At 39.2% G+C, this 20,488-nt stretch overlaps 2 pseudogenes across 1 annotated transcript; both read right to left on the reverse strand.

The window, feature by feature from the left end:
• Nucleotides 1–3,984: 3,984 nt before the first annotated feature.
• Nucleotides 3,985–5,413, reverse strand: LOC147621199 (transcription factor MYB16-like; annotated as a pseudogene). Its single transcript, XR_015269760.1, has 4 exons — nt 5,281–5,413; nt 5,067–5,196; nt 4,300–4,888; nt 3,985–4,025 (listed from the first exon to the last, which is right to left on the reverse strand). The product of XR_015269760.1 is annotated as a transcription factor MYB16-like (transcript).
• A 129-nt stretch (nt 5,414–5,542) lies between these two features.
• LOC147621200 (transcription factor MYB16-like) lies at nt 5,543–11,744 on the reverse strand (annotated as a pseudogene).
• Nucleotides 11,745–20,488: the final 8,744 nt, after the last annotated feature.

A 20,488-nucleotide genomic window follows, 5' to 3' on the forward strand; every position in this document is an offset into this window, starting at 1 on the left:
TATGATTTGTTTAAGAAAGTTTTACTAAAAGTTAAAGTGTTCTAGACATAAGGAAACAATGCAACATACAAAATGGACATGGATGGTTATATCCCATCGACTCATCAAGAATATTGCATCAAAGAGTTAAGCCATTTATCTTCCTAGAGAATTTGAAGCTTTGCTAAGTAAAGGACATGAAATTATATAACAAGATAGTAATAATGGGGAAGAACATTAACTTTGGATGAGTGCCAAGGATGAGAACCTTTGGACGGCAATAGATGAAAATGGAAAATTTGTTATAGTTAAATAAGTGACTCAAATTCCTAGCCAAACTAGCTCGACTTAAGGATGACTCACCAAAAGTAGATGAAGACAATGAATTAATCCATTAAGATGAAATTTTAGGCTTGCATGCCTTTCTTCCCAATGAAGTGTTTGAGGATTTTCTATACGAGAATAAAGATTTTTTCTTCTTCTATGTGTACACTTAAAGCTTAGACTCCTTGGATCTGTGCTACCATGTTAGCACGATTGAGGATGTGCTATAGAGTGCAACTATAAAAAACCATCAGCTTATATGAATATATAATTACAAAAGTGTTATCTTGATATAATTATTTTCTAAATTATAAAACCCTATTTTGGCTCTTGATGAGAGTAGTATTAAAATCCATCTTGAAACTCTTGAGTATCACAATTTATAAATTGATAATATATACTTTTTTGGGAGAGTTTGTTATGTATAAATAAATTTTAAAATATCATGAATAAGATTAGATTTAAAAGTTATCTAATTTTGAAAAAAATTACACACTCATTTTTAAAGAAAATGTGTCCTTGATGTGAGAAAAGGGGTTAAAAAAGGATATTTTAGTTATTAAACGAGTTTACAAAGCATGAAAAAGCTCCCTTTAAGAAAAAAAGGTTTATACTTTTCAAAATACTTTTTGTAAAATATCAGGCGATGGCTCGGGTTTGAATCCTATTGGTTACTACACATGGTAAGAATCTTTTAGCTAGAATATTTGTGGCTAACTTAACATAGAGCAACAACTTTTCAGTAGCTAAAAGTTGATGTTTTTCATGAACTTGATGCAAAACATTAAGTTTTGTTAAGAAGTTGATGTTTTGCATCAACTTGATGCAAAACATCAATTTCTTAACAAAACTTAATGTTTTGCATCAACTTGATGCAAAACATCAAATTTCTATGCAAAACATCAACTTCTTAACAAAACTTAATGTTTTACATCAACTTGATGCAAAACATGAACTTTTCCACAAAACTTGATGTTTTGCATTAACATCAACTTGATAAAAACGTCAACTTTTAGGGTAAAAGTTGATGTTTCACATCAACCTGATGCAAAACATCAACTTTTTCATAAAACTTTATGTTTTACATCAAAGTTGATGCAAAACATGAACTTAACTATAAAATTTGATGTTTTGCATCAAGTTTTAGATGATCTAGAGAAAAAAGTTGAAAGATCGGAGGTCGATTTTTACAAACGGCCTCATTTTGCAATTTCATCCATGATAGTATGCTGAGATGACCTATTTCACAAATTTTGAGTACCAACACAATCTTGTTTTGGTGCGACTATAGAGAAATTTACAACGTTTAAAACAAGGTCATGTTAGTACTCAAAATTTATGGAATAGGTCATTTGAGACACATTGTGTGCTCTAGCGGCAGCAGTAGCAAAAGTACCAAATGTAATCCCTCTAACAAAGGGGCTAAAATTTTCCTAGTCTCCTACTGCTGCTGTCCCATACAACATGAGTGGGCAACAATTTGTTTAAAAAACCTCAATTTTACTTTTTTAACCCAACTATTGTTTTGTAAGTAAATACTAAATAAAAATGCCTTTCCAACTATTGGTTTAGTCCCATTTTCATGTATAGTTATGTAAGTCCCCTACTAATTACAAAATCTCCCTTCATACACTTAGGTGCTATATCACATATATATCAAGTGACCACCTAAGAAAATTATATGACTTTGGTATTGGTTGAGAAAATTCTTTTTTTTTAATACGTAGACCATTTAATGCTCTCTTCTTTTCTAATGTATGAGGATGCTTGATCCATTATAGTCTGAAAAAAATGTAATTCATTTTTATATCTTTTTCAAGATTTCTTTAATTACTTGTGAATAGTTAGCCAAGGGAGGGTTTTAAAAGAGTCTGAATTTCATGAGCATAAATTGCTAGATAATCACTTCTAATCAGTGGATACATGCTCAATCAGGGTCAAGACTAGGCTTTCTTGATAATGGGATGCATGTGACTTGATAGTCCAATTAGTCTTGTTTTACATTCATCATCCATTATCCAAGGTGGCCACATAGCTTCTCTTCTAATAATTGCTAATGAGTTGCTAATGCGAACCATAGGCACTTCAAGATTTATTGTGATGATTCTTGCCATTCTATAGCTAATGATATCGTAACACAAGTCCTCAATATTATAGGAAATCAGTCCCCCCCTCCCCCCGATGAAGGATATGCCATAGAAAGAGGCTGAGAGGAGGTTGAAGGTTCCAAACCTCTTCCCCCCAAGAGGCCAATAAACATTATATCCAATGAAATATAAGAATCTTGCTTGAAAATAGGTAAATGCAAGGTTTTGTAGTAATAAATGAAAGAAAAGACATGTTGCATGGTAAATTTAAGCTTAAAAAGACATGAAGGATGACATTAATGGGATTTCGTCATGGGATAGAAGCCCTTGCATAGTTGTGGAATATTCCTAGCACCTCACTAGAACCTCTCCCTTCGGCTTCCTTTATTTTAAGAAGGTAAATTAACCAGTACGTAGCTTGTATGAGGTTACATGATGTAAAAGAACAACTACTTCAGTTGTGTGAAGATCTTAAAAGATCCTCACAACTACTACATGATGCGAAAGACAGAACAAATATTACTTTATGCAAAAAAATAACTACTACAGTCGTCTGGGGATCTTTCTTTGTGAAAGCTCTTGTATGGTAAGTTGAAGCAACTTGGATGTATTATTCCTTAGTTTTGACAATGCATGTGCCTTCTAACTGCAGGTTATGTCACATGTGCTCTAGTGCCTTTGACAATGCATGTGCCTTCTAACTGCAGGTTATGTCACATGTGCTCTAGTGCCTTAGAAAAGGTGAGTTGCCTAAGTCCTACAACAAATTAAATCTTGAAAAAATGTCCTTCAAGTTGATGGGAGAAAATACTTATCACTTGATAATTACATGAAGTAAATGCTTGTTCAAAATCACCATTTTCTCCTCAATCCATGTGCTAAGTTGGATTCACATAAGGTTCACTCAAAAAAAGCTATGATTGGATAACTATAGGATGTAAATGCTTGCTCAATAGTACCATTGGCCCTTCTGCCCATGGTGACTCATTGAGAAGGTTCGCTGAAAGAAGTTTCTATATCTTGAACCTATACTGCTCTAGTGACATAAATGTTGGACAAATTGAGCTCCAAACTCTAAAGTGTAGACCCTCTAGAACTCCAATCTCCTACCCATGGTGCTCTCCGGCAATTTTCGGAGAAAACATTCTTCTCAACAAATCACAAAACTTAACTCTGGCCTCAAATTTAGAAGTTTTTTGTTGAGAGTTTGAAGTTTTTGGATCTAAAACAAAACTAAAATGTCTTCTTTTTTTTTAGATCGTAAAAATTTGAGAGAATAAAATTTACAAGAAAAAACAAGGATGTCGCAAATCTACTTTACACGTTTTCTATGAACAACACCGCTATTGTGATACAATGTAGACCTCATACAAATGCATGTACATAGGGAGTTATAATTTTTTTCATGCAGGGACAATGAGGATGACAGATGGAAAAACACAAATGACATGCTATGCAGCTCGATATTCATCCCCGGATTTTGATCGGGGGCGAGGTTAGGTGACAACTTGGGTTAACGTGTGTTTGACGCCGGTGAAGCGTCAAGTCAGGTCACTCACGAGACACGAGTCACCACCCGTCGTGGAAGTTGAGTCTACGAAGGAATCGTGGCGACATGTTGGCAACCGGCAGAGTCTGTCACAAACAGGTTGGAGAGCAGCACTAAGTGGAGACGACTTTGTAGAGGGAAGAGGGTCAAAAGCATCATTGGAGGAATCAACAAGATTATGGGCATTAGATAATAAATTATCATGCCAAAATCGCTTTGTAGCTTGGGTTGATAGAGAATAATGGAAGGCCAATTCCTGGTTTGATGAGTGTTCATCAAGAGAGCATAGAGTACTAGAAATAGGTGAGCCATGATTTAGTTTACATAATGATGGTGAGTTGCAACAACTTGACTCTTTACCTTCCCCATTACTACTAAGATTAGAGAATATTCTCCATGAATTAGGCCACATTCGTCTAGCTTGACCTTGCAAACTTTTCTCCCAATTTTTGAGTGTGCACATGATCTCCTCTATGGCATTACAAGAGCCATTATCATTCTTAGAAGGAGCCAAGAGACTTGCACCACTATGTTCCTTGGGGAATGTCGTTAGGCAAGCATAATCTTGATTAGAAGACATAAGATCACCATAGTCTTGCTTAGAACGTGCATGACAGGAAGCTTGCTGCTGTGAGCTCCAAAGTCTAGATGAAGATGAAGGTTGCCATAGCCTTCCGCTCTCATCTTTGATTCTCTTATTAGGCGGGCTTCAGCTTGAACCCGCACACTCTCCCATTGGACCATGTGGCTGACCACAGAGATACTATTGATGTTGTTTGGAAACTTTAAAAGGTTGCTGTTGTAGCTCGTGCAGTTTGTCTTAGGCTTGTGTGGTGTGGCACGGTCAACAAAGCCCATCTTGAGCAATCTCTTCTTCAAGTGAGTATTCCAGTAGTTCTTTATCTCATTATCTGTCCTCTTGGGCAAGTGTGTGGCGATAGCAGACCATCTACAAAAAGCAATTAATTACCTTTGATTAGCAAGGTATTAAGTCAAACATTAGCTAAATGATTAATAGCATACATATGGCTCAACACCACAATTATGGTAAGCACAGCATATTGTTCCATATCATACACACCATTGATTGTCTAGCTTAGTGATGTAGTCGTAGGACAGTCGGTCACCTGTTCCCAAGCAAGGCATGAAGTTGAATGATAGTTTTCTCTTCAGTAGAAGAGAATTCTCCTCGTTTAATATCCGGCCTAAGGTAATTAGTCCACCTTAATCGACAGCTTTTGCCACAACGAAGAAGGCCTGCCACATACACATGAAGTTGATTAGTTCCATTTAACAAAATTGCAATTAAGATAGCATAATACGTATACAATACTAGCATACCAGCTTTCTTAGGAAGGGCACGCCAGCTGCCATGGCCGTTTTCACTGATGTAGGAGGTGAGCTTTTCATCCTCTTCAGGGGTCCAGGAGCCTCTCTTGAGGCCATTTTTTTCACAGCAGGGGGCTCGGCCCATAGGTTGGGGTGCTGGCAGAGAGGGGGGGAGGGAAGGAGAGAGAGAGAGAGAGACGTGTGGGAAGCTAGAGCAGAGCTACGTTTATATTAGAGAGACGACCTTGAGCTGAGTGGGAGAGACTGATGAAGCTTAGACTGTGCAGGCTTTCAGGCGAGGCGAGTGAGAGACTGTGTGAGAAAGATTCGGCAGCAGTCAACGCATGTGACAGACTCTGCCGGTTGCCAACATGTCGCCACGATTCCTTCGTAGACTCAACTTCCACGACGGGTGGTGACTCGTGTCTCGTGAGTGACCTGACTTGACGCTTCACCGGCGTCAAACACACGTTAACCCAAGTTGTCACCTAACCTCGCCCCCGATCAAAAATCCGGGGATGAATATCGAGCTGCATAGCATGTCATTTGTGTTTTTCCATCTGTCATCCTCATTGTCCCTGCATGAAAAAAATTATAACTCCCTATGTACATGCATTTGTATGAGGTCTACATTGTATCACAATAGCGGTGTTGTTCATAGAAAACGTGTAAAGTAGATTTGCGACATCCTTGTTTTTTCTTGTAAATTTTATTCTCTCAAATTTTTACGATCTAAAAAAAAAGAAGACATTTTAGTTTTGTTTTAGATCCAAAAACTTCAAACTCTCAACAAAAAACTTCTAAATTTGAGGCCAGAGTTAAGTTTTGTGATTTGTTGAGAAGAATGTTTTCTCCGAAAATTGCCGGAGAGCACCATGGGTAGGAGATTGGAGTTCTAGAGGGTCTACACTTTAGAGTTTGGAGCTCAATTTGTCCAACATTTATGTCACTAGAGCAGTATAGGTTCAAGATATAGAAACTTCTTTCAGCGAACCTTCTCAATGAGTCACCATGGGCAGAAGGGCCAATGGTACTATTGAGCAAGCATTTACATCCTATAGTTATCCAATCATAGCTTTTTTTGAGTGAACCTTATGTGAATCCAACTTAGCACATGGATTGAGGAGAAAATGGTGATTTTGAACAAGCATTTACTTCATGTAATTATCAAGTGATAAGTATTTTCTCCCTTCAACTTGAAGCACATTTTTCCAAGATTGAATTTGTTGTAGGACTAAGGCAACTCACCTTTTCTAAGGCACTAGAGCACATGTGACATAACCTACAGTTAGAAGGCACATGCATTGTCAAAGGCACTAGAGCACATGTGACATAACCTGCAGCAGCAGTTAGAAGGCACATGCATTGTCAAAACTAAGCAATAATAGATCCAAGTTGCTTCAACTTACCATACAAAAGCTTTCACAAAGAAAGATCCCCAGACGACTGTAGTAGTTATTTTTTTGCATAAAGTAATATTTGTTCTGTCTTTTGCATCATGTAGTAGTTGTGTGAGGATCTTTTAAGATCTTCACACAACTAAAGTAGTTGTTCTTTTACATCATGTAACCTCATACAAGCTACGTATTGGTCAATTCACCTTCTAAAAATAAAGGAAGCCGAAGGGAGAGGTTCTTGTGAGGTGCTAGGAATATTCCACGACTATGCAGGGGCTTCTATCCCATGGCGAAATCCCATTAATGTCATCCTTCATGTCTTTTTAAGCTATGATTTACCATGCAACATGTCTTTTCTTTCCTTTATTACTACAAAACCTTGCATTTACCTATTTTCAAGCAAGATTCTTATATTTCATTGGATATAATGTTTATTGGCCTCTTGGGGAAGAGGTTTAGAAGCTTCAACCTCCTCTCGGCCTCTTTCTATGGCGTATCCTTCATCGGGGGGGGATTGATTTCTTATAATATTGAGGACTTGTGTTACGATATCATTAGCTATAGAATGGCAAGAATCATCACAATAAATCTTGAAGTGCCTATGGTTCGCATTAGCAACTCATTAGCAATTAGAAGAGAAGCTATGTGGCCACCTTGGATAATGGATGATGAATGTAAAACAAGACTAATTGGACTATCAAGTCACATGCATCCCATTATCAAGAAAGCCTAGTCTTGACCCTGATTTAACATGCATCCATTGATTAGAAGTGATTAGCAATTTATGCTCATGGAATTCAAACTCTTTTAAAACCCTCCCTTGGCTAACTATTCACAAGTAATTAAAGAAATCTTGAAAAAGATATAAAAATGAATTGCATTTTTTTCAGACTATAAAGGATCAATCATCCTCATACAATAGAAAAGAAGAGAGCATTAAATGGTCTACGTATTAAAAAAAAGAGTATTTTCTCAACCAACACCAAAATCATTTAATTTTCTTAGGTGGTCACTTGATATATATGCGATATAGCACCTAAGTGTATGAAGGGAGATTTTGTAATTAGTAGGGGACTTACATAACTAAACATGAAAATGGGACTGAACTAATAGTTGGAAAGGCATTTTTATTTTAGTATTTAATTACAAAACAATAGTTGGGTTTAAAAAGTAAAATTGGGGTTTTTTAAACAAACGGTTGCCCACTCACGCTGTGCCCACTCACGCTGTATGGGATTATACTCCGCCCTAGCCTTATGTCAATTTGATGCTACCAACAAAAGGAAAGTACATCTACACAGGCAAGAATCTAGGCATGTAAATATAGATTTCAATATCTTGATGAAATCGGCTCAATTGACAGCAGTAGGAGTCTAGGAAAATTTTAGCCCCTTTGTTAGAGGGATTACATTCGGTACTTCTGCTACTGCCGCCGCCAGAGCACACAATTTGTCTTTAAAATTTGGTGAAGCGGTCGTTTGTAGTAATAACACCAAAAACTTATAGCCGCGTGTAAAATATTTTGAGGACAAACCACTCCTCCAAAATATAATTCCCCCATCCATCATATTGTTAGTTGTCACTAATTTGGCAACATATTTCTCAATGGTCTCTGTTCTTTTCTACTCACTTGATCGTAGTGGATGTGCATCTAATTTTTATATGTTCAAAACCATTCCATAAATGAGGCTTAAGAGCATTAAAAGTGGCAAAATGAGTAGCTCCATATTGAGCATACCAATCCATGGCTACATCCTAGAGGGTGGGAAGGAATCGGTTGAACTTCACATAGTCAACCACCATCTAGTAATTGACTCCATACATGGTTTGGGATGTAGCAATAAGAGTATTAGAATCCTCATAGTGCTTACCGTTGAACCTTGGGAAATTAACCTTAAAGGGATATGTTGCAGGTGCCATGCTCAGGGCTACCATACTGGATGATGTGAACAAAGGAATGCATGTGAATTTAAGTGGCAGTAGGTTGGTATCAATCTTTCCTTTGGAATTGTCTAGGATTAAAGGAGTTATATTACCTAAAGCTGTCAAGAGGGGGACTAAAGGCATCTACATAAGCTCTGTTTTTAGCTGTTGATTACCACGTTTCAAAGGGGAAACCCTTTCAGTGTTCATATATTATATCCATACATCCTAATCTATCAAGGCAAAGTCTCAAGTTTACTCACCATGTTAGGTTCATTACAAAGATTTTCCAGATCTTCTAATTCATGTTTTGTGCTCAAATTAAAAGAATCGGGCATCCCACTCAAGAGAGGAAAGACATGATGAAAAAAATGACCGATTAGAAAAATTAATGTTTTTAAATTCAATGTTATCAATTATGCTTGAATGATTGGCTAATGTTTTGTATAATAATCAAAATTTTAAGATTTGAAGAAATGTAGGATAAAGCATAAGCATCAACAATTAAAACCTAAATGTAAATGGGAGAAGTGTGTGCACGTGCCACAATACGCTCCTATAATACAACATCCTCTTGATGATTGCTCATTTGGCTGCTGGTAGGGAATATTCCTCAACCAACATTTAATCCATTGCGAGGTCCTCACTTCCAAAGATGACAAAAACAAGAGAACAACAGAAAAGCGAGGACAACAACATTGTCAAAATTATTGCTAACAAGATTGTACCACATTGCATTATCTCTTAGTGAATGTCTTTCCCAACCATATAAGCATTATATTCTTACATGGTTACATTAGTTAAGATACAAAAAGGTAAAGCCCATTAATCTATGACTGGTAATATCCAAAGATAAGTTGAAAGTACTATGACTAAGGTAATATCCAAAGATAAGTTGAAAGTACTATGACTAAGGTAGCTGAGGTATAAACATAAATATAACTACTAAGGGTTATGACGCTCTTGCAAGGAAAATAGGTAACTAATGAGGGTTACCTAAAAAGACTCCCTTTCAAAATGTACAAAAGCTCAAAAAATGTCTTAAAAACATAATTTGTTGATAGCACATCCAGAATTCTATGTATACATTTCGAAACTACATGAATTTATGGCATTTTTTTCAAGATTGAGAATACATGTGACCTCCATAGATTTATAAACTTGTAAATTGTTTGTGACATAAAAATAAACTTGACTTACAAATGGCATAGGAGTCCACACAACTTAAAGAAATATCAACCTTTTTCAAATAAAATTTTATTTTATAAATTTCATGAATGAAAGACACTTTTTTTAATGGACTTTCTTGGAACAAATTCTACCACTATGCATAAATATACACATTATTTGACAAACACTCAAAAAATATTAGAATACATAACATTAATATATAAAAAATCCTACAATATAAGATCCCTTGAGTCTATTTCTAGAACCAAATAGCAAAGCCTTGGGTATATGCTTACCTTGACTTTAAGCACGTTGTTCCAATAAACGTCATCATATTCTTCACTTAGCAGAGCACTGTAGCTATGCCATGGTTCTCGCTACCGCTACTAGCAAAGGAGCTTTGGGAACTAAAAGTTTCGTCTAAAACCAACTCTAGGTCACCCAACAAGCTGCCAGAATTGATGGCTGGAGCTAATGCGTGGGTACTACTAACTAAATTGTTATCCTCTCTCTTCATGTTTAACGTATTAGATTGAATAAGATCTTGCAAACAAGGTAGGCTTGATAGGCTAATCTGTCCACTAACCTTGTCACAAACAGGTTGGAGAGCAGCACTAAGTGGAGACGACTTTGTAGAGGGAAGAGGGTCAAAAGCATCATTGGAGGAATCAACAAGATTATGGGCATTAGATAATAAATTATCATGCCAAAATCGCTTTGTAGCTTGGGTTGATAGAGAATAATGGAAGGCCAATTCCTGGTTTGATGAGTGTTCATCAAGAGAGCATAGAGTACTAGAAATAGGTGAGCCATGATTTAGTTTACATAATGATGGTGAGTTGCAACAACTTGACTCTTTACCTTCCCCATTACTACTAAGATTAGAGAATATTCTCCATGAATTAGGCCACATTCGTCTAGCTTGACCTTGCAAACTTTTCTCCCAATTTTTGAGTGTGCACATGATCTCCTCTATGGCATTACAAGAGCCATTATCATTCTTAGAAGGAGCCAAGAGACTTGCACCACTATGTTCCTTGGGGAATGTCGTTAGGCAAGCATAATCTTGATTAGAAGACATAAGATCACCATAGTCTTGCTTAGAACGTGCATGACAGGAAGCTTGCTGCTGTGAGCTCCAAAGTCTAGATGAAGATGAAGGTTGCCATAGCCTTCCGCTCTCATCTTTGATTCTCTTATTAGGCGGGCTTCGGCTTGAACCCGCACACTCTCCCATTGGACCATGTGGCTGACCACAGAGATACTATTGATGTTGTTTGGAAACTTTAAAAGGTTGCTGTTGTTGCAACTCGTGCAGTTTGTCTTAGGCTTGTGTGGTGTGGCAGGGTCGACAAAGCCCATCTTGAGAAATCTCTTCTTCAAGTGAGTATTCCAGTAGTTCTTTATCTCATTATCTGTCCTCTTGGGCAAGTGTGTGGCGATAGCAGATCATCTACAAAAAGCAATTAATTACCTTTGATTAGCAAGGCATTAAGTCAAACATTAGCCAAATGATTAATAGCATACATATGGCTCAACACCATAATTATGGTAAGCACAGCATATTGTTCCATATCATACACACCATTGATTGTCTAGCTTAGTGAAGTAGTCGTAGGACAGTCGGTCACCTGTTCCCAAGCAAGGCATGAAGTTGAATGATAGTTTTCTCTTCAGTAGAAGAGAATTCTCCTCGTTTAATATCCGGCCTAAGGTAATTAGTCCACCTTAATCGACAGCTTTTGCCACAACGAAGAAGGCCTGCCACATACACATGAAGTTGATTAGTTCCATTTAACAAAATTGCAATTAAGATAGCATAATACGTATACAATACTAGCATACCAGCTTTCTTAGGAAGGGCACGCCAGCTGCCATGGCCGTTTTCACTGATGTAGGAGGTGAGCTTTTCATCCTCTTCAGGGGTCCAGGAGCCTCTCTTGAGGCCATTTTTTTCACAGCAGGGGGCTCGGCCCATAGGTTGGGGTGTTGGCAGAGAGGGGGGGAGGGAAGGAGAGAGAGAGAGAGACGTGTGGGAAGCCAGAGCAGAGCTACGTTTATATTAGAGAGACGACCTTGAGCTGAGTGGGAGAGACTGATGAAGCTTAGACTGTGCAGGCTTTCAGGCGAGGCGAGTGAGAGACTTTGTGCGAAAGATTCGGCAGCAGTCAACGCATGTGACAGACTCGCCAACATGTCGCCACGATTCCTTCGTAGACTCAACTTCCACGGGTGGTGACTCGTGACTCGTGAGTGACCTGACTTGACGCTTCACCGGCGTCAAACACACGTTAACCCAAGTTGTCACCTAACCTCGGGGATGATTATCGCATGTCATTTGTGTTTTTCCATCTGTCGTCCTCATTGTCCCTGCATGAAAAAAATTCTAACTCCCTATGTACATGCATTTGTATGAGGTCTACATGCATTTGTATGAGGTCTACATTGTATCACAATAGCGGTGTTGTTCATAGAAAACGTGTAAACTAGATTTGCAACATCTTTGTTTTTTCTTGTAAATTTTATTCTCTCAAATTTTTACGATCTAAAAAAAAAGAAGACATTTTAGTTTTGTTTTAGATCCAAAAACTCCAAACTCTCAATAAAAAACTTCAAAATTTGAGGCCAGAGTTAAGTTTTGTGAGTTGTTGAGAGAAGAATGTTTTCTCCCAAAATTGCCATGCAGAGAGCACCATGGGTAGGAGATTAGAGTTCTAGAGGGTCTAGACTTTAGAGTTTGGAGCTCAATTTGTCCAACATTTATGTCACTAGAGCACTATAGGTTCAGGATATAGAAACTTCTTTCAGCGAACCTTCTCAATGAGTCACCATGGGGGGCAGAAGGGCCAATGGTACTATTGAGCAAGCATTTACATCCTATAGTTATCCAATCATAGCTTTTTTTGAGTGAACCTTATGTGAATCCAAATTAGCACATGGATTGAGGAGAAAATGGTGATTTTGAACATGCATTTACTTCATGTAATTATCAAGTGATAAGTATTTTCTCCCATCAACTTGAAGGACATTTTTCCAAGATTGAATTTGTTGTAGGACTAAGGCAACTCACCTTTTCTAAGGCACTAGAGCACATGTGACATAACCTGCAGTTAGAAGGCACATGCATTGTCAAAACTAAGGAATAATAGATCCAAGTTGTTTGAACTTACCATACAAGAGCTTTCACAAAGAAAGATCCCCAGACGACTGTAGTAGTTATTTTTTTGCATAAAGTAATATTTGTTCTGTCTTTTGCATCATGTAGTAGTTGTGAGGATCTTTTAAGATCTTCACACAACTGAAGTAGTTGTTCTTTTACATCATGTAACCTCATACAAGCTACGTATTGGTCAATTCACCTTCTAAAAATAAAGGAAGCCGAAGGGAGAGGTTCTTGTGAGGTGCTAGGAATATTCCACGACTATGCAGGGGCTTCTATCCCATGACGAAATCCCATTAATGTCATCCTTCATGTCTTTTTAAGCTATGATTTACCATGCAACATGTCTTTTCTTTCATTTATTACTACAAAACCTTTCATTTACCTATTTTCAAGCAAGATTCTTATATTTCATTGGATATAATGTTTATTGGCCTCTTGGGGGGAAGAGTTTTGGAAGCTTCAACCTCCTCTCGGCCTCTTTCTATGGCGTATCCTTCATTGGGTGGGGGGAAGGGGGATTGATTTCTTATAATATTGAGGACTTGTGTTACGATATCATTAGCTATAGAATGGCAAGAATCATCACAATAAAATCTTGAAGTGCCTATGGTCCGCATTAGAAACTCATTTAGCAATTAGAAGAGAAGCTATGTGGCCACCTTGGATAATGGATGATGAATGTAAAACAAGACTAATTGGACTATCGAGTCACATGCATCCCATTATCAAGAAAGCCTAGTCTTGACCCTGATTTAACATGCATCCATTGATTAGAAGTGATTATCTAGCAATTTATGCTCATGGAATTCAAACTCTTTTAAAACCCTCCCTTGACTAACTATTCACAAGTAATTAAAGAAATCTTGGAAAAGATATAAAAATGAATTACATTTTTTTCAGACTATAAAGGATCAATCATCCTCATACATTAGAAAAGAAGAGAGCATTAAATGGTCTACGTATTAAAAAAAAGAGTATTTTCTCAACCAACACCAAAATCGTTTAATTTTCTTAGGTGGTAACTTGATATATATGCGATATAGCACCTAAGTGTATGAAGGGAGATTTTGTAATTAGTAGGGGACTTACATAACTATACATGAAAATGGGACTGAACTAATAGTTGGAAAGGCATTTTTATTTAGTATTTACTTACAAAACAATAGTTGGGTTAAAAAAGTAAAATTGGGGTTTTTTAAACAAATGGTTGCGCACTCACGCTGTATGGGATTATACTCCCCCCTAGCCTTATGTCAATTTGATGCTACCACCAAAAGGAAAGTACATCTACACAAGCAAGAATCTAGGCATGTAAATATAGATTTCAATATCTTCATGAAATCGGCTCAATTGACAGCAATAGGAGTCTAGGAAAATTTTAGCCCCTTTGATAGAGGGATTACATTCAGTACTTCTGCTACTGCCGCCGTGAGAGCACACAATTTGTCTTTAAAATTTGGTGAAGCGGTCGTTTGTAGTAATAACACCAAAAACTTATAGCCGCGTGTAAAAGATTTTGAGGACAAACCAGAAGATGACAAATATGGAGCCTCTGAGTAAACCTAAGCATGTTAAAATGAGTATAAAATTGTAATATTTTTTCAGTAGGACAATTTTAGAGGGAGACATCATATAGCCTATGGATGTAAATTTTGACCCAGGTAGGCATTTGTTGTTATGGAATAAATGCTTGTTATATAATATGGGTATGTGGTGGTAGGAAGAACTCATAGCCTATATCATTATGTGGTGGACCTCGCAAAAATTCATAGTATGCATATGTTGATGTTTGATCCACATTGATGTGTTCATTATCATGAACTTCGATGATTGTATGTCTAAGGGTAGTGCAGGAATGAGCTCTGGGTACAATTATTTAGAGGACATATAAAGGATGCTTAGAGATGGTATGCCTAAGGGTAGTTTAGGAATGAGTTCTCATTACAATTATTTGGAGAACATGTGAAGGATGTTGAGAGATGTAATCTTCACTGCCACTACATTGTCTTTGTGTGTGGATAGAAAAGAAAGGAGTTTGGGGCTTCTTAAATGGTGGTAGAGAGGAGCTTGGTATGAAAGAGAGAAGCTTGGAGATTCCATGATGATGGTAGCTCCAAGGTCTCCTATGTTGGAGAGCATACTACTACACATAGGCATGGCAGAGATCAGGCTCACATGCATTCTTCTCCCCAACATAGATGGTCCCAGCATGTGCATTGTCTCATAGTTCTTCAAGTTTAAAAATTAATTGTGGAACAAAATTCAGGCTGGTGAATCAATCAACTCATGGTCTTCCAAATCAATGGAGTCTTGCATGTCTCGATCAAAACCAATGGATTATAGGTCATTATGGATTATCTCATCTAGCTCTTCTACTATCATGAAGTTTTAGCATCTACTATGTAGCGATATTATTTATGATACAAAGGTTACAAGGATGTATGGACAAGTGTTTTTTTAATGACCTCCTTCGAAATTTGTAGTCAAAGGTTGGGACCATGTATCTTTTTCAGATCCTCAGTCCTAAACCTATGTCATACCTATGTCACATGATCCAAGATATATTTTTCTTTAATTCTCTATGATTTATGAGATTTTTCCATTTTCTTGAGATTTTATTAGTTGCCATCTACTATGTGGACTGATTTTTTTCAGACTTGTTAGTAGTGATAAAAATAAAAAATCTTATTAAAAGTCTCAAAGTTAAGAAAAAACCCCATAATGGTTGTCTTTTTTTGTAAAAGTTATGTTTTATTTCAAAGTTGATAAAAAACATCAACTTTCCTATAAAACTTGATGTTTTATATCAAGGTTGATGTAAAACATCAACTTTACATAGTAGTAGAGAGTGAAGCTGTGCTTCTTCCCTGCTTGTCGTTGCTGCCTGCACCCCCCTCTCCTTCCCCCTTCGTCACCCTTCTCGTGCCTGCACCCCCTCCCCCTTTTCCACTCATCGTCCCCCCCTTCTGTCCTGTCCGATTGGGCCTCCCTTCTCTCCCGATGCTCTCGCCCTCGCCCTCTCTTGTTTTCGTCTATGCTCATGCCCCCTATGACCCCTTATCTCCCCCAGCCTCCTCTATCTCCCCCTTTGCTCTTGCTTGCACCTTCCCTGCCCCTACCCCTACCTCCACTCCCTCCCCTTTTTTGGCCCTCGTCCCCCCCCTCAGTCCTTCTCGCCAATGCTACCACCCCCTCCATTTTTATCCCCCCCAATCCCGCTTGCATCAACTCCCACCTTCTTGCAACCCCCCCTTTTTCTTCCTTTCATCCCCCTTTTCTTGGCACTCCCTTTAGCGCTTCCATCCCGCCCTCATGCCTCTTGCCTTGTCATCCCCCTTCTTCTGTTGTTATTGAGATCGCCCTCAGCTCGGGGCTTTCTTTTATTTTTGGCAAGTTTCGGGCCCTTTTGGTCTTCACCCCCAAGAGATTCCATGGTAGCTGCTCTGTCTTCCCCGAACGAGGGTGCCATTACCTACCTTTCATTTTCTGAAGCAGACCTGTAGCTTCTCGCTATCACTACCCCATCCCTAGAGGCCTCTACTATGGTACATGCAAGATTGTCTGTAATCGCCCCATGTGTGGCCAACTTAGAGATCTTCTTGAGGCTAGTCTCCTAGGTGCACCTGTAAAGATCGTAGATATTCATCCTTTTGGGTGTGGCTTCTACCAGGATAGATTCAACTCACTAGCGGCATGTGATCTTGTCATGCAGCTAAGCCCTGTTTCATTGCATATGGCCCAGGCCTTCTTTGCATAGTGGAAGCATGGCTTCGACCCGACATCTGACCCCCTAGGTAGAGTTTTAGGCTTTCCCGTGACAATTTGCTTTACAAGCATTAGGAAGGAATGCCTTTCTCTTCTCCTCCCACTGATTGGTGGTGCCATCAGAAGAGTGATGGGATCCCCCCCACTATTGCCTCAGCCCTCGCACAAGCTGTCGGGATTCCATCTCTCCTCATCTATGTTGCATTGTCGGATATTGTGCCTCACATGATATTGATTCCCAACCTTTGAGGAGACGCCATTATGTAACAAGTGGAGTATTCTGGCATTCCAGGCCAATGCTTCATTTGCAACAAACAGATGGGTCATCTCACGAGAGCTTTCCCTCGGCACGTCAGTCTAGGAGATCCCCCGAGTGGTTCCCCCCCCGCTTCCCACTTAGATCCCACTAGGGGGCCAAGGGAGGAGAAGGTCCTCCTAGGCAGCAGAGCACCAAGTAGATGACCCACTAGACAGAGTAGTGGTAGACGATTGGCCCCCATCCGGATTTCTACCGAGCACCAGAGAGCTGAACATCAATGCCGTGTGTGCCAGGCTCGTAGCATGCGGCAGGATTCCATTTGTCAGTGAGCCCTTATGAGCATTTATCTCAAGATTCTCCTATTGGTGACGTCCCCTCTCCAGTCGTGAAGCGGGCCCCTCCAATCCCACGAGTATGGCGACCGATCCCTCATCTCGGGATTCCCCCATTATCCTCCGCAGTGTTTCGAGAGGTTGACCGGTATCTCTGAACCCCCATTGAGACAATCCCCGTAGTCATCCTCTCTGATGGATCTCTCCTAGCAGCACCCTCCCCTGCCCCTCCACCCCTCCGCCCTCCCTAACGGCCTCCCTCCCCTTCTCTCCTCATCCTCTCCCTACTTTATCATTGACTTTACCCAACGTTGATGGCACGGAAGCGGTAAAGCTGTTTACGCCTTTATAGAATGCCACACTTCAACACACGCATGCAGACACACCAGAACACCAGACCAAAGAGCATGAACAAGACTTATATTTCAGAAAAGACCACTTTTACAGAGTCGGATATCCTAGATACCAGCTTCACTCGCAATCAGCCCTCTCCAGCTCCTGGTCGCTCCAAATCTGTTCCCTCTCTTGCTACTCTGCAGAGCTGACCTCTTTGTTCTCTGCTCTGCTCCTCAGCTGAAGACCACTCTCCCCTACACTACCAGCACACTGCCAATTCCCAAAGCAAGACCCAGTCACACCTCTAAACCTCCCTCTCTTTCTCTTGTAGTTCCAGCTTGCTAACGTCTCTTTGTTTTGCAGACGACCCAGCCTCTGTAGCAACCCCGCCAGCCCACTATTCCATCATCCCTCTCTTTCTCTTTGCACCAACCATTCCCACCAGTGACGCCTCAAACCGCCTCCTTTCCCACCAGCCATTCCCACCAGTGACGCCTCAAACCGCCTCCTTTCCTCTCTCACCACGCCTCTGCAAGGCGGCCCACTCTTCGAAAACCCACTGCGTTGGCTCTGTTGGCTCACTAGAGCACCTCTGGCTACGCCCAGCCTTGCCTTGCACCTTGACGCCCTGGCGGCCTTTTCTACAGCCCGCACTTCCACTCTTATTCTCCTTTCGCCAGCAGTTCCTAGGCGCCTCCCACTACTATTTGGCGTTCTCTCCTCTACAGCCGGCACCACGCCAGCCTTGCACGTCGCCTTGCGCTGTCAGCCCGTCCACCTTTGACGCCTTCTGGGCCCTGCACTTCATAAGCAGCTACTTTAACGCTAGTCACAGCTGCTTCCTTCCTTCGCTACCAATCGCTAATCACCAACCGCCGCAGCCCCACACCTGTCCTCTGTGACGGCTCCTCCAGCTGCTGCTGCTCCTGGGCGGCTCCCACACGCCAGCCAGTCTTCGTGTCGGCCCTCTAGCAGCCACGTCTGCACGCTCGAGAGGCCCCACAGCTCTCCACTGTCACAAGGTCGCCTCCAGCTCCTCCTCTGCGTATGGCTGCGGCTACGCCCGCCTGAGAACCTTTTTACACGACCACCACTTTCGACTTTTCAACAGCTACGCCGACTCCACGTTTCCATTGTTGCGCTGGCCAGCTTCCAGAAGATGCGCTGGCAGCCATTTAAAGCTCCACGCAGCTGGCCACATTTTTCATCATTTTATTATTTTTTTCCAAGGCCTAAAGATGGCCACCCTCACACCTTCATTTCACACCAATATCAAGCTACATTGGCCACTTCATCTTATTTGCCCATGCTTCCATATATACTTTCCAATGCAACTTACGAGTGCCATTGTATTTCTAGGACGTCCACACAAATTCAGACTACCAAGCAGCTGATCTCACCTCCAGCACTACATTCCGGACACAAGCTGTGCTTCCAAAATTTCATCATTTTTCCTGCATATACACTTTCATCAAAACCAAAAGCCTGATTGCCGCATCCACAACGCCCACACTGAGTCAATGGGTGCTCCCATGACTTTACCACAACACGAACAACACTCATGTACACATGTACAAGTTGAGTTTGAGGTTCTCCAAAAACTTCATACATATTTAGCAACCCCCTTATTTTCTTCACTTCTATTCTCATTGCATCCATCTATCCATTCATTCCTATCTATCTGATTCACATCCCATCTCATCACATCTATTTACCTCTCATTCTCATCACTTCTATTCTCATCACATCCATCCATTCATTCATTCATTCCCATTCTCATCACATCCATCCATCCATTCATTCCCATCTGTCTGATTCGCATCCCATCTCATCACATCTATTTACCTCTCATTCTCATCACATCCATTCATCCATTCATTCCCATCTATCTGATTCGCATTGCATCTCATCACATCTATTTACCTCTCATTCTCATCACTTCTATTCTAATCACATTCATCCATCCATTCATTCCCATCTATCTGATTCGCATCCCATCTCATCACATCTATTTACCTCTCATTCTCATCACTTCTATTCTCATCACATCCATCCTCTACTCATTCTCATCTATATGATTCATATCACATCTATTTATAGAATGTAAGAGAATTCTTATTTTTGATATAAAGATTCTTTACGCATCTATTTATGCATAAGAACAACTTCAGTGAAAAATAACACTTTTATAAAAATCCGTTTATGCATCTATTTATGCACAAATTTAAATTTAAGGAGAATAACACTTTCAAAAAAATATATATCTTTTATGCATCTTTCTATGCATAAAGTCAAAATTGATGAGAATAACTCTTCTGAAATAAAAATAAATTTCTTTATGCATCTTTCTATGCATAAAATCAAAATTGATGAGAAAAACTCTTTTGAAATAAAGATAAATTTCTTTATGCATCTTTCTATGCATAAAATCAAAATTGATGAGAATAACTCTTTTGAAATAAAAATAAATTTCTTTATGCATCTTTCTATTCTTAAATTCAATTTTAATGAGAATAACTCTTTTGAAATAAAAAGAAATTTTTTTATGCATCTTTCTATGCATAAAATCTAAATTGATGAGAATAACTCTTTTGAAATAAAAATAAATTTCTTTATGCATCTTTCTATGCATAAAATTAAAGTTGATGAGAATAACTCTTTTGAAATAAAAATAATTTTCTTTATGCATCTTTCTATGCATAAAATCAAAATTTGATGAAAGTAACACTTTTATAAAAAAAATTCTTTTATGCATCTATTTATGCATAGATTCAATTTTAATGAAAGTAACACTTTTATAATAAAAAATTTCTTTTATGCATCTATTTATGCATAAAAATCAATTTTGATGAAAATAACACTTTTATAATCAAAA

This window comes from Cibotium barometz, chromosome 30, assembly GCF_041138505.1.
Source record: "Cibotium barometz isolate CiBa-2024 chromosome 30, ASM4113850v1, whole genome shotgun sequence".
NCBI classification, from domain to species: Eukaryota; Viridiplantae; Streptophyta; class Polypodiopsida; order Cyatheales; family Cibotiaceae; genus Cibotium; species Cibotium barometz.